Source organism: Macaca mulatta, chromosome 13 (genome assembly GCF_049350105.2).
Source record: "Macaca mulatta isolate MMU2019108-1 chromosome 13, T2T-MMU8v2.0, whole genome shotgun sequence".
Lineage (NCBI taxonomy): Eukaryota > Metazoa > Chordata > Mammalia > Primates > Cercopithecidae > Macaca > Macaca mulatta.
In genome coordinates, this window is record NC_133418.1 from 113,805,986 (window position 1) to 113,819,990 (window position 14,005).

Genomic DNA, 14,005 nt, shown 5'->3' on the forward strand with positions numbered 1-14,005 from the left:
TTCATCACCTAGGTACTAAGGCTGGTACCCATTAGTTATTTTTCCTGATCCTCTCCCTCCCCACCCTCCGCCCTCCGGTGTGTGTCGTTCCACACTATGTGTCCGTGTGTTCTCACCATTTAGCTCCCATTTATAAGCGAGAACATGCAGTGTTTGGTTTTCTGTTCCTGTGTTAGTTTGCTAAGGATAATGGCCTCCAGCTCCATCCATGTTCCTGCAAAGGACAAGATCTTGTTCTTTGATGGCTGCGTAGTATTCTATCATGTATATGTACCACGTTCTCCTTATCCAGTCTACTCTTGACAGCCATTTGGGTTGTTGATTCCCTGTCTTTGCTACTGTGACTTTCTTGAGAGCAGGATTCAGCATGATACCTCTCAGTACCCAGCTGATGCCGTCAGAGTTGTCCCAGAGTGGGAGCTGTCAGCCACCTCCAGGGCTTCCACAATGCCTGTGCACACTGTGACTGCCCATGCTTTCTGGGGCCATGGCCTCTTCTCCTTCTTCATTCTACAACAGTTGCCTAACTGGCCTCCAATCTAGCCCCTTCCATTATTTTTCCTCTATGCGGCCGGGATAAAAACAGAGTGTATGCGTGTGTTCTCAAATGGGCTATACTACGATGAGCCCCTGTAACTGTCCAGCCTCATCTCTTGATTCTTTTACCCACCCCGCCCACCGCTACTCCAGACTGCAGTCGAACTGAAGCCGAAACACACTGAGCTCTCTCACCTCCAATCTTTCATTTCTTCTTCACCCTCTTCCTGGAATCCACCCTCCCACCACCCCTGACCCTTGGTCTCACCCTCTCTGATCTCTCAGGATGCCTGCCCCTCCGGAGCGTGGCCTGCCTCCTGCAGTCCTCACACACCTCGCCCAGCTTCCTGCTCTCCTAACGCCATCACACTAGTCTAGCTGTTTATGATGCTGCCTGCCCCAGAGCTCTGGAGTCTGTGAGCACAGGATCAAGCCCTTGGTTTTCCCTGTGTCCCAGCATCTGGCATTGGCTTGGGTGGATGGTATGTGAATGGATGCATCTGTCATAGTCTCACGCAGCAAAGAGTGGGGCTCAGGCCTGTGTCCCCTTGGCCTCCTCCTTCTGCCGCAGCATCTGTGCCTGCACAGACTCTGCCTACGGATTCTGGGAACAGCCTCCTGTCTTCGCAGAAAACGGCTCAAAGCCCTCCTCAGATTTCATGTCCTCCCAGAAGGCTTCCCAGACGAGGTGGGCTGAATAAGGCTCCTCACCTCCCTCAAGCTTCCGGGATGAGAAATGCTCTTTCCTTCTCTGTCTCTCTAAGCCGACCAAATAAGAAAGATGTAGGGCCTAAAAACGGAAACCAACAAGTCGAACTTCACCATAGAAGTGGAGTGAGTGAATATGTGTGTGGGTGTGAACACTAAGCAGAACTTGAACCCACCATCTGGACATCTGTCCGGGGCCTCCAAGTCCCTCTACAACACACCAGGGAGAAAAGATGGTGCAGCCACAAGCTCTAAGACTTTTATGTATCCTTGGGGAAGGAAGAAAGGCTTGTCATATTAATTTTTTCTCAACCCCCTACTCCGGAAAATTTCAAATACATTTAAACATTGGGAGAATAGTAAAATAGGCTCTCATGTACCCATCACCAGCTTCACCAATGATCAAGTTATTGCTCAGCAAATATAAGTATCTATTCATTAGAGATTTAATGATTAATTTTTTTTTTTTTTTTTTTTTTTTTTTTTTTTTTGAGACGGAGTCTCACTCTGTCACCCAGGCTGGAGTGCAGTGGCCGGATCTCAGCTCACTGCAAGCTCCGCTTCCTGGGTTCACGCCATTCTCCTGCCTCAGCCTCCCGAGCAGCTGGGACTACAGGCGCCTGCCACCTCGCCCGGCTAGTTTTTTTTTTGTATTTTTGGTAGAGACGGGGTTTCACCGTGTTAGCCAGGATGGTCTCGATTTCCTGACCTCGTGATCCGCCCGTCTCGGCCTCCCAAAGTGCTGGGATTACAGGCTTGAGCCACCGCGCCCGGCCAATGATTAATTTAAAACATCGATTGTATCAGATATTAACAGTAGATATTAATATTGTTAATATATTTAAATATTATTTATAAAAGTTAATTCAATTATTTATTACAATAATGTATACAATAAGGTTTAGAGTGTGTAACATTTATTAGGTTGATGCAAAAGTAATTGTGGTTTTTGCCATTGAAAGTAATGTGTTCTCAACACATAGCAACATCTCCAGTTACCTGGATCCAGGCCCAGTTCAAGAACATCCACATCAGAGGGACAGAAGAGGTAACCGTCTTCTGTGCTTCTACAAGAGACAAGAATCCAGTAGCCCCCCTGGGATCGTCTAGTCGCTCCTTGGGTTTCATGAAACTCAAGAGGGGCCCACAAAATAAATGGCATGTAAGTGTCAGCTGTTACTGGGGCATTTTGGCTTTTGGAAAACCTGGGAATGAGAGTCAGCCGATGTCGGATCTTAATAGCTGTGTCATTGGCCATGTGCATAACCTTTCTGGGACTTCATAGTTGTTGGTTTAAAAAATGGAGTAAGACCTGTTTTAGAGACCACGTGGGTTTCTGAGGAAGAAGGAAGAAAGAGGCGTAGTTAGGATTAATGTGAGGCTCAAAACCAGGGTCAGAGTCCGCATGCACCCCCACCTCTCACCCCACCCGGCTGCAGATCAACTGTGGGATGGTGGGAGAAATGTCCTGGAAAGGACTCTCTGCACATTGCTCCAGCCACAGCAACAATACCCAGAGACATGGCCTCAAGCCCCCTGGAGTTGGACCGTCTCTGATCTTAGAAGGGTCAGACTAGCACAGAACAGGCCAAAAAGAGAGCTGCTCTTTCCCATCCGCATTTAAATAGAGCGAGAGATGCTGAATGCATGAGGGCTCTCCAATGTTCCACGGCGGGGGAGTTGCAGCAGAAGGAGGAAGGAAAGGCCAGGGAAGAAGAAGGAGAGAGGTGGAAATCAGAGTGCCTGCGCCCGCCAGCAGGGATGGCACTACCCAGTGTTGGGGTCATGAATAAACGCAGACAGGCTCCACCTGGATGTCTAATACCTGTCAAGGGACAGCTGGGAGAGTTGTGAGCTGCTCACCCATCTGCTGGTTATCTGCATACACATCACACCCGAGGAGATAGTGAAAAGGAGTTGTTCTGACAGTTATTTAATTAGGGCTCAGCTATGAATATGCAACCCACTGGTAGCTAAATTGCCTTGTCTCATCAGTGCTTAATGACATGATTTCATTCCTATTTCATTACAAAAAAAAAGATAGAAACTCTGACAGTGACCATCCCTGACGACAAATGAACACTGCTGATTAGAAGCCACCGGTTTGGCTGAAAGCAGATGAGGGTTGCCTGGGAATCAGGCAGGGGGCGAAAAGGGGGGTGACAAGGGCCCAGGACACTATCAGGATGATGGGCATTTGTTATTGAGACCATGGCAATGGCCTCAGGAGCGCACTGTGTCAAATGCATCAGAGTTGTACGTTTTAAACACCTGCAGCCTCTTCTCCTCAATAGAACTGAAGACAGGTCCATGGGCATCATGACCGTTGAGACTCCTTCATCACTGTTCCTGAGTTAGCCTCAGAAATCCTCCAAACTAAACCTTGGAGGACTAGTTTTTAAAAATGTAACAATGTTAACAACAACAACAACAAAACCTTAAAAGCCAGGGAGACACAGGGGGAGCTAAGGTTTATAGACCCACCACATCTTTGCAAACATGGTGTCATTTGACGCTTACTGCAACTCTGTGAACCTGGAGGTGTTATGGCTCCCATTGTACATGACACCCAGCGGCTCTGATAACTTACAGAATGTAGGTGGTGTCTGGCGGAGCCGGTCCATCCGTCCGGCAACAAATTCCCTCTGTTCTCTGAGCATCCCATGCTGCTAACTACGGTGCCACCTTCATTTGCAGGGGATCAAAGGACGCGCGGGCCGCTTGCTCCTACTGCCCTCATAGATGTCTTTGTTTCTTCATGATCCTGCTTCAAGCCTTGGCATATTGTCATCATGTAAGTGTAAGGTAAGCATGATTCTGCATCCTGCTGTTTTCATTTCACGTTGTTTGTCAATACTTTCCCATGGTGCTCATATTTATTTTGAAAGCCTTCAGAAAACCCAATGAGTTGATGCCTTCAGATGATTTATTAACACTTAATCCTAGTGCTAGACAATGAGATTGTTTCTAGTATTTTGCTATATAAGTTACACAACACCCAAATTATCGTGCAGTTGGCAGTGACAGGGAGTGGATGAGAATACACTCCCACAGTCAGGCTGCCTGGGCTCGAATCCCAGAACCGCCGCAGAGTGCCGTGTAGCTTGAGGCAGGTGTTTTGACCTCTCTGTCCTTTGGTTTCTTAATTTATAAAGCAGCGATAATGCTACCACCTCTCTGTGTCTCCAGGCCCCTAGAACAGAGAGACCTGGCTCCAGTAATGCAGGATCCTGGGTCCATGGCTTTCCCATCGCAGGCAGCCTCTCTTTTGGTGACCCCTCTTTTCTGTGGCTGCTGTGATAACCCAAACCCTAACTCTAACCCTAACCCTACCACAGAGGTAGTGGCTGGGAACAACACAAAGTGACTAGCTTACAGTTCTGTAGAGTAGAAATCCAGCACGCTTCTCACTGGGCTCAAATCAACGTGCATCCCTCCCTGGAGGCTGCAGGGGAGAATGGGAGCCTCACTGTTTGCAGCTTCTGTAGGCACTTGCTCATCCCCCTTCCTCCATCCTCAAGGCTGATAGTGTTGGATGAGTCCTCGTGTTGCTCTCTGATGGTTCTCTTCTGATTTCCTCGTCCACTGTCACGGATATTGGATTCATGCAGATAATCCAGCATAATCTCCCTACTTTAAAGTCAGGTGGTTAGAAACCTTCATTCTATCTGCAGCCTTCATTCCCTCTTGCAGTGTGACTCAGCCTATCCACAGGTTCTGGGATTAGGATGTAGATATCTTTAGAGGAGTCGTTATTTGCCTACCACACACTGCTGGGGCTAGAAGCCTGGAAGCCATATATACCCCTGCTCCCTTGCTGGCCAGGTTCCAGTTAGAGTAGCCAAGGGAGACCCCTGCATCAGACTAGAAGGTGGGTGCAGGTGTGCGTGCATGGGCTGTTGCCTCCAGCCAGGGTGCTGATGGCCTTCTCATTGCTACACAGCACCCCCACCCCACCACCCTCTTCGCACCTGCAGCCTAGAAATAGACGCAGCTTCCTGATCACTAGGTCACACCCCTGTCCCATTTCCTCCATCACTGCTTCAACAACTTTGTCACAAGCTCCTTGCATGCACGCCTTGGTTTCCTCCAGCCCCACACAAAGGAGGTGCCAGGAGGGTTGGGAACCAGGACAGAACCCTGGAATACCTACCAGGTGCTGGGCACTTGTCATCCGTGGCTTCCTTTAACCCTCCCAACAGCTCTTATTTTGAAGATGGACCCACATGCTTCACTTAGGTCACCCAGGTGGTGTCTGCCAGACACTGTCTTGCCTTCCCAGGGGCCAGGCCTCATCTCAGGGGGCACTGTGGCCTTTTGGGGTGTCTCCTGAGCCTCTCTCAGCTCCCTTTTGAGTTCTGTGGCCCTGAGAGTGGTCAGATCTCCCAGAGACCCCTCTCCAGGCATGTTGGGTTAGGGGCTCTCAGGAAGGCCCCTGTGTCCAGCTACTTATGGCACCTGTGCTACAGGAACTGTCATGTGTGGACCCTTTATGATTAGAATATCTTGGTGATTCTCTAATTTATTGGAATAAGCTTTCACAAATGTTAAATGCGTCTCTCCCTAGTTCCTGTCTGTTCTGTTCACATGGGATGGACTAGGGTTTGGTGTCCGACTGACTCAGGGGAACCCTGGCTCTGGGAGGCACACGCCCCCCTCTCCCTCACCAGTGCAATAGGGTCACCGTACCTCCTCCTGGGGCTGCCTCAAAGATGAAATGGGAGGGCATGGAAGTGTACCACACCTGACACTTGATATGTACCTAACACATTACAGTTTTTTATGATTTTAAATTTTAGGTTTGTTGGGTTTTGCTGATTTTAATTTTCAGTGAAATAGCCTAATGCTCTTTTTCACTGAAATTTCTTCTATTGATTCCATTTTGAAGAAGCTCGCCTCTCTTAGAAGTTGAGGTAAATACTCAAATTTATTTTTAGCCAGTTCCTCTCTAATTTCACATATTTAAAACGATTTAACTCCCTCAAGCATCTGGAGTCTATTCTGGGGCATAATGTTAAATGAATTTCCAAATCCCTATGAAATTAACCTAACTTAATTTAATGAATAACTTTTTATCCCCTAGTGTTTGGTGTTGCTTATTTTAGTGTGTATTAGGTTCTTGTACGCAACAGAGTCTATTACGGGCTCTGAGGTATGGATTCACAAGCCATACAAGGACATTCTGTGGGTCTGAAAGCACCATTCTGTAGCCTCAGATAGGGATGACAACTTGTTGAGTAACTAATTCTCAGAGCACATCCTTTTCTGCAGAGCTGAGGCCTATAGATGTGTTTCTTTTGTCTTTGGGAAGTGAGAGGACTGGAGAAATCAAAGGCAGCCATGAGTCATACCTTTCATTGTAGCCTGTCTTTCCTGCTTGGTGATTGCTGAATATTCCGTCTTTTTCCCTGGTTTAAAAGTTTTATGAGACACTGTCTTGGTGCAGACTCTGATTGCAAATTTTATCACAGACTCTCTGAACCTTCTCTGTGCCCAGGCTTGGTTCTTTTCTTCCCCAAGAATCATCCCTTTCACTATAATCTGGATTTATTTTCTCTATGCTGAGAAAATAAATTTTTGTGTTTCCTGATAGTGACTTTAATTGGCCTATTATGATTTTATGGCAAGGCTTTCTTTAAAATAATAACCAGTATCCTGGTTTATTCTTATTGATTTCAAGTGATGTCCTCTTTCATTTCTTTGGGAAGAGATGCCAACTCTAACTTGTTACCATCATGTCTGACAGAAATGTCAGGCTGTGTAAATTTGGAGATCTTACTGTTTGGCTCTAATGCAGGATAAACATTTTGGAGGCTGCATGCTGTGTTTCTGCCCTGCTGTGTTTGGGCTGTTGGCTTTGGCGGCCCCCACACTCGCTGCTGTTTGTACGTGTCCCAGACAGGTAGAAGGGGAAGCACAGGGGTCTGAGAGCCGCTCTTTCTACAAGGGAAGGGATGCCTGCAGGGATTTGAGCTTATATTTCATTGTTTGACACTGTATTGGTTTCCAAAACCAAAGCACCACAAACTGGGTAGCTTTCAGAAATGGATTCTCTCACAGTTCTGGAAGCCAGAAGTCTAAAGTCAAGAGGTCAGCAGTGCCCTGGTCCCTCTGAAGGTCTGGGGAGGATCCTTCCTGCCTCGCCAGCTTCTGGTGGTGGGAGGCCGTCCTTGGGGTTCCTTGACTTGTGGACCCATCACTCCAATCTCTGCCTTTGTCTTCACATGTCCTTCAGCCTATTTCAGTTTCTGTGTCTCTTATCTTTTTAGAAAGACACAAGTCATATTGGATCAGAGCCCACTCTATTCCAGGAGGACCTCATCTTACCCAATCACACCTGTAGCGACCTTATTTCCAAAGGAGGTCAGAGTCACAGGTACCTGGGTACCTGGTCATAGTCACAGGTACCTATATAACCTGCATTCTTGGAGAACACAATTCAACCCACAGTGAATACCATGTCACCTGGATGCCCCTCCTCGAGGCTCTTTTAGTAAGTAAAATGATGAGACTAGGTATTTAGCTGGCTCTAGTGGTGTCTGCCACAGTGGTCTGATGCAATGGGGGTGATCGTCTCTCTCTCCTGAGGTTCAGATGTCATATGCCCTGCAGCCTGCCTGGCAGCTCCTACACCGTCTGTCTCCCAGTCTCCTCTGCCTTTGCAGATGGCATCGATGTCCACGCAGAGTGCCGGGCAGAGACCTCGGCAGTGCCCTCCATTTAGCTTTCCCTCTCCTCATCTGCCCAGCCCATCAGTATCCTGTCAGTTCCTTCTTGGGAAGATGACATTTCCCACATCTACTGCCATGAGCCCACCTTAAGTAACCAAATAACCAGCTAAAGACCGCCTTGATCTCTCCCCGGGTCACTGCAAGAGCCTCATCACCCTCTCCCTGAACCAGTCTCCACACAGCGGCCACGGTTGTTATTATCCTGCGCTGCAAACTATGCGTCTGCTTTGCTGAACCCCAAACTGGGCTCTCATGTCCCTGTGAGACCAGCCCCTTCCCTCCTCTCCTCCTCACCTCTTCCCACTCTCCTCTCTCTCACTCCCCTTCCGCACGTGAGTCTTCCCTCTGTGCCGGAACATGCCAAGCCTGGGATCTTGCCGCTGCCCCTGGTCTCTGAGGTGAGCTCCATGGGGGTGGGACGATGCTGGGGATGGGGCGGGTCTGATGTGAGGAGTCCTCTGGGTGGGTGCTCGTGCTCTCTGTTCACATTTAATCAGGAAATTCATGAGCACATTAACTGGGAACTGACTATTCCAAAAGTTAAGGATGGATTCAGCTTCTTTTCTTTTTTTTTGGCCTAAAGCCTTTGAAGTCTCACAACTTTTCTCGATAATAATGGCATGAAAGAGATATTTGCATTTTTAACTTTTATATAAAACTACAAAAGAAAGAACAAGAACTATCAACAAGATTAAAAGAAATAGGAAACTTACAAACAGGAGGGAGATGATGTTATTTTGCATTTGGTTTACAGACCGGTGGGAGGACACAAATAACACTAAGAAACCATACTGACTAGTTCAGAAAAGCAGGGTGTTGGTACGGAATGATTGTGAGATGCAGGATGTTAGTGGGATGGGGTCCAGAGAAAATGGGCCTCACCAGTGCAAAGAAGAAAGGTCAAGGAGCTGTGAATGTGAACTTGAAAGCCCTGAGTCCATGCTTGTTTGAACTGTGCTGAAGTAAGAGCTAATTCGGAGTGTCTTGTCTCTGTGGTAAAGTCATCGGCTTCATTCCAGTCCCCCCAAGTCCTCTTTGCTTGATTTTGGTTTCTTGATGGAATTCCAAAGGGCTGAGATTGCTACCATCCCATGAAGATGCCTAGAATCACAGATGTTTGGTTTGGCTTTCTATTTCATCTCTCCTATATGGCAGCTCATTGTTGGACCTCGTTTTCTTCTTCCTCTCTGCATAGGAAAAGAATGTCCCCCTCTCTATAAGTGAAACAGAGTAGATGAAGATGAAGAGAAAGACAAACACAGTGCAGCATGCCGAGGCACCCAGAGACTCAGCAGGGACTCAAGAGAAGAGAGATCCTGTAGATATAGGACCAGCTGTCCTATGAGAGGTCTCTGGAGGTAGTCTCTGAGTTCCATGCCACATGCACAGCCTCATGGCAGCGGCCTTTCAGGAGGACAGTGTGTCCCCACCTTCTGGGCGAGCATGTCAGGTCCTGTAGCACATCGCCAGAGGTAATGGCAGATCAAGACCCTAGCATAGGAGGACTCTCCTCTGCCTCACGCTCTCACCAATCTCCCTCCCTCTCTCCCTTCCTTCCTTCCTTCCCTCCTTCCCTTTCTCCTTCCTTCCCTCCCTCCCTCCCTCCCTTCCTTCCTTCCTTCTCTCCTTCCCTTTCTCCTTCCTTCCTTCCTTCCTTCCCTCCCTCCCTCCCTCCCTTCCTTCCTTCCTTCTCTCCTTCCCTTTCTCCTTACTTTCCTTCCTTCCTTCCTTCCCTCCTTCCCTTTCTCCTTTCCTTCCTTCCTTCCTTCCTTCCTTCCTTCCTTCCTTCCTTCCTTCCTTCCTTCCCTTTCTCCTTACTTTCCTTCCTTCCTTCCTTCCTTCCTTCCCTCCATGCTTCCCTTCAACTATCCATTTTTCCTTTTATCCATCCATTCATCATCTACCTCCTTCCAGAAAAGGAGAACATTTACAAAGAGGGAGGTAGTATCTTAAGATATAAAGTTGTTATAAGAACAATGCACAAAAGGTAAAATGAGTATAGGAAGTTGAGCTGAAGCCAGAAGTCATATTATCATACAAAATACATGCCTCTAAATGCTAAGCCCCTGCTAGAGATCAGCAACATCCCGGCTCTGAGCTTCCTAGCAGCCAGTGGGAGTGGAGAAACAGGATAACATGATCAGTCCCTAGACTCAGTATCTGTAAGGTAAAAGTAAACTCATTGCCAAGGGAAAGTTTGACTCCAAGTGATTTAGAGACTAGTGAAAATTTTCCCAGGGCTTTTGTAGAAGAGGAAGTTTGAGGTTTAGCCAGGATCAAGGCTGATGAGCTAACCACCCCTAGCTGAACAGGCTAGACCCTTGTTAAGGGGAGATTGTGGTTTACTGGAAACTCTAGGGACAGACCCGATCAAAAGAGTGAACAAAACAGACAAAATCTCTGTTCTCATTGAGCTTTCTCTCTAGAGGGGAGAGACAGACAGTAGACACATAAGTAAGTAAAAAACAGAGTTTTTTATTTATTTTTTTCTTCCCCATATGGTGACACACTCTATGGAGAAATATGAAGCTGGGGAGGGAGTTGGGAAAGCAGAGGATATGGGGGAGGGTGACTGAAATCTGAACAGAAAAGTCAGGAAGGTCGTGGTGCTACAGTGATGATGATGTTTAAACAAAGATCTTCAGGAAGCAAGGGAGCCGGCCAAGCAGATACTTGAAGAGAGAACCGGGTTAGAATCCTAATCACACTGGGTTTAGTAAGCAGATTGCGAATTTAAAGCCCTTTAAAAATTAATCTCACCTGGGCCCGGTGCGGGCTCACGCCTGTAATCCCAGCACTTTGGGAGGCGGAAGCAGGCAGATCACGAGGTCAGGAGATCGAGACCATCCTGGCTAACACGGTGAAACCCCGTCTCTACTAAAAATACAAAAAAATCAGCCAGGCGCGGTGGCGGGCACCTGTAGTCCCAGCTACTCGGGAGGCTGAGGCAGGAGAATGGCGTGAACCCAGGAGGCGGAGCTTGTGGTGAGCTGAGATCCGGCCACTGCACTCCAGCCTGGGCGACAGAGCGACAGAGCGAGACTCCGTCTTAAAAAAAACAAAACAAAACAAAACAAAACAAAAAACCAAAAAAAATTCCTCTCACCCGGGCGAGTTCAGGTGATGCCGAAAAAACCCCATTTTGTGAACCCAACAGATGTAGTCACAGCACTGGTGCAGGGCAGGGACTGAGCACGCCTCCTGGGGCTGTCCACACCCCGAGAAACAAGAGAGACAGGAGGACATGAAATCCTGCACCCCATGCACCCCCTTCATAAGACTTCTCTCCTCTGTGGGCTCTGAGACAGGCTAAGCTTGGGACTCTCACCACAAAGAAAGGAGTTTAGCAGAAACACAGGGAATTCCAAGAATCCAACTGTACACAGAGGGCCCCAACCAAGCAGCACCCTCTGCCACTCAGCACTCACTGATTGCAGCCCTGGAGCATGCATGAGACTCTGTGTCTCCACTCCTGTCTGAGCCTGAGCCTCTTGCCACATCGAGCCAGCTTCCTGTCCCCAAAAGTGTGCATTTTCCAGGGGACACACCCGTGCGCACCTGAAGAATCAGCTGACCATATTGCATTTATTGAGGAAAAGCACGTGGGTTTCTCTCCACCATGGCACTGCCTCAGCTATTTTCAGAGGTGATTTGTTTTGTTTCAGAGGTGATTTGGTATTTTATTTTGGTTTTAAATGAAGATGCTTTTGTCTTTCTCTGTTTATATGAATGGCTGAGCAGGCAGGATTGTTCAGAGAGGAAATCTCTCGTACTGGAGGTCGTGAATGTTCCAGGGCTATCAATACAAGGAGAACATGTGAAGTCTGTGACTTCAGGAATTTCAATAAAATGAAGAGAGGAAAATTGCAGTGTTTACACTCTTGTGACCCCCAATGCAAGATGGGCCAAGAGCAAAGTTGGAGACCGACGAAGCAGGGAGAAGGACTGAGGCCAACCTCCCGCCCTGCTCCCTGGCAGTGGGGTTCCTGAGGCTCCTCCCTTCACTCATGACTTGACTGCAAGAAACAAAACAAAGCATGAAATGTGCAAGTCACCAGGCAGCCATGAGGAGCAGGGCCACTTCTGGGCTCGTTAGCTGCACCTGGCAGGAAGCTCTGGAACTAACAGAGGACAGATTTGTGGCCCAAAGGAGGGAGGTTGTCAGGAATAATTGGAGGACTTAGGCACCTGCTGGAGTGAGATTCAGGTCCTGCAGGTCTGTGGCACCCTGAAGACCTTCTGGATGGGTCACTAGGTGTATGTTGATGTCCTGCTGGTTCTTCCTGTCCGTGCCACTGCCTGGAAGGAGAGCGCTGCAGCTGGCAGGTGGACACCCACCCCCTGTGCCCCGCGTGGCTGGCAGGGACTGGAGCTGCTAGACCATGCATCCTCCAGGGGGCGGGCCACCTGTCCAAGATGGGAGAGGAGAGGTAGAGAACATGACCATTTATAACATAGGAGGGGATAGGATACTAAAATGTTCAAATGGTATATCAAAATGTAAGAAATCTGAAATCCCGCCACAAAGGATAATTTTCAATTATGCTAAAATTTCATTTTTGAGTCTACGACCGACTGTAGTGTCTTACTCCATGCAGCACACCTCTGCGCAGGGCACTGTGTCCCCTGACTTCCCTAGTGGGCGGATCTGGTGGGTTGTGGCTTGAGGCCTTGGTGTCCTCTGAAACACTCTGGGCAGAAAAGGTGGAACCTTCCCTGAAGGTAGTGGGATGCAGATCCTGAGGATGGGCCACCTTCTCAGTGGGCCACGAAGGTCCAATGTAGATGGGCAGTGTGGCCTCCACACAGGGCATCTGGGGGCACTTCGCCCCATGGAAGTCCCCTAGGGATGACAAATGATGCCTCCACTGGGAATTGCCTTCTAGGCATAGCAGCCTCGGTGTCTGTTCTGGAGTTTCTCGGGCAGCCATTCTGGAAGATGGTGTAGTCACACCGCTGCCCCGTGGGAGGCTGCTGAGTCTTCCTGAGCTGCAAAGCCTCGGGGACTAACCTGGGCTTTCTGGGGCCTTTCTCAGGTCAGTCTGCAGCACTGACTCCCGGACACCTGAGGGTCCATCCAGGACCCTCCGTCCCTGCAGGAAACTCCTCAGTGCTTCCTTCCTACAGAGCCCTGATTTCACTGTCCTCCCTGTCAGCTCATTCCCATAGCTCCCCGGCGGCATGTCATAGTAACAGGCTTTGGGAAAGGAGGCAGGACTTTCCTCTCAGGAACCTGACTAGGCTGCATCTACAAAATGACATTGCTGTTTGGACAGAGGTCATTTCCAAAGGAACAGGGAAGATGGGGGCAAAAGACAACACAAAAGCTGTTCCAGAGAGTCTGGGGCTCCTCCTCCTCCTCTTCTTCTTCTTCCTCTTTTTCTTCTTCTTCGTCCTCCTCCTCCTCTTCCACCTCTTCAGAAAAACGGAAGCTTGCTCATTATTAGCTGACTTTTGAGGTTTAAAGATGTATACCTTACAAATCAAAGTTCATCATAAAGTTCAGACTTCAGGATTGTAACATAGAGGGACTTTTTAAATAAAATAAATGATGATAAGAAAAAAGTAGGGCAGTCAGGACTGTCTGGCTCGATGAATCTTGTTAACTACACAGATCTTTGAAGTAAAAATATTCTGGCTGTAGAGAAAATTAATTTTAAGAGATAAAAACTTTCTTCAAAAGTATTACCATGAAGAACAGCAAATGAGGTCTCGCCTCCAGAGAGATGGAGTAGACACATTTTTCCCTACTCTTCCCACTAAGTCACTAAGTGAGCTAAAAATCCTGGACACCATATAAAAAACAAAGATAAGGAGACTCTGAAAGGTGGAAAGAAGGCATACTGTCTAAAATTTCAGGACCCAAGGAATGACACGAAGGTGAGTTCTCTGGTTTTTTTTTTTTTTTTTTTTTTTTTTTTTGATGCCTTATGTATCCCAGATTTTGAGCAGAAGAGCTGAAAATCCCAATGGGCACAGATGATAAACCCTGAACAAAAGCCTGCTCTCTTCAGCTGAAGGACCAGGAC

The 14,005-nt window shown here is 48.0% G+C and overlaps 1 long non-coding RNA gene across 1 annotated transcript; it reads right to left on the minus strand.

Moving 5' to 3' along the window:
- Nucleotides 1-2,145: 2,145 nt before the first annotated feature.
- LOC144333969 (uncharacterized) lies at nt 2,146-5,062 on the minus strand. The gene is made up of 2 exons (XR_013403107.1): nt 3,836-5,062; nt 2,146-2,581 (listed from the first exon to the last, which is right to left on the minus strand). It is a non-coding gene; the product is annotated as an uncharacterized LOC144333969 (long non-coding RNA).
- Between the last annotated feature and the right edge of the window lie 8,943 nt (nt 5,063-14,005).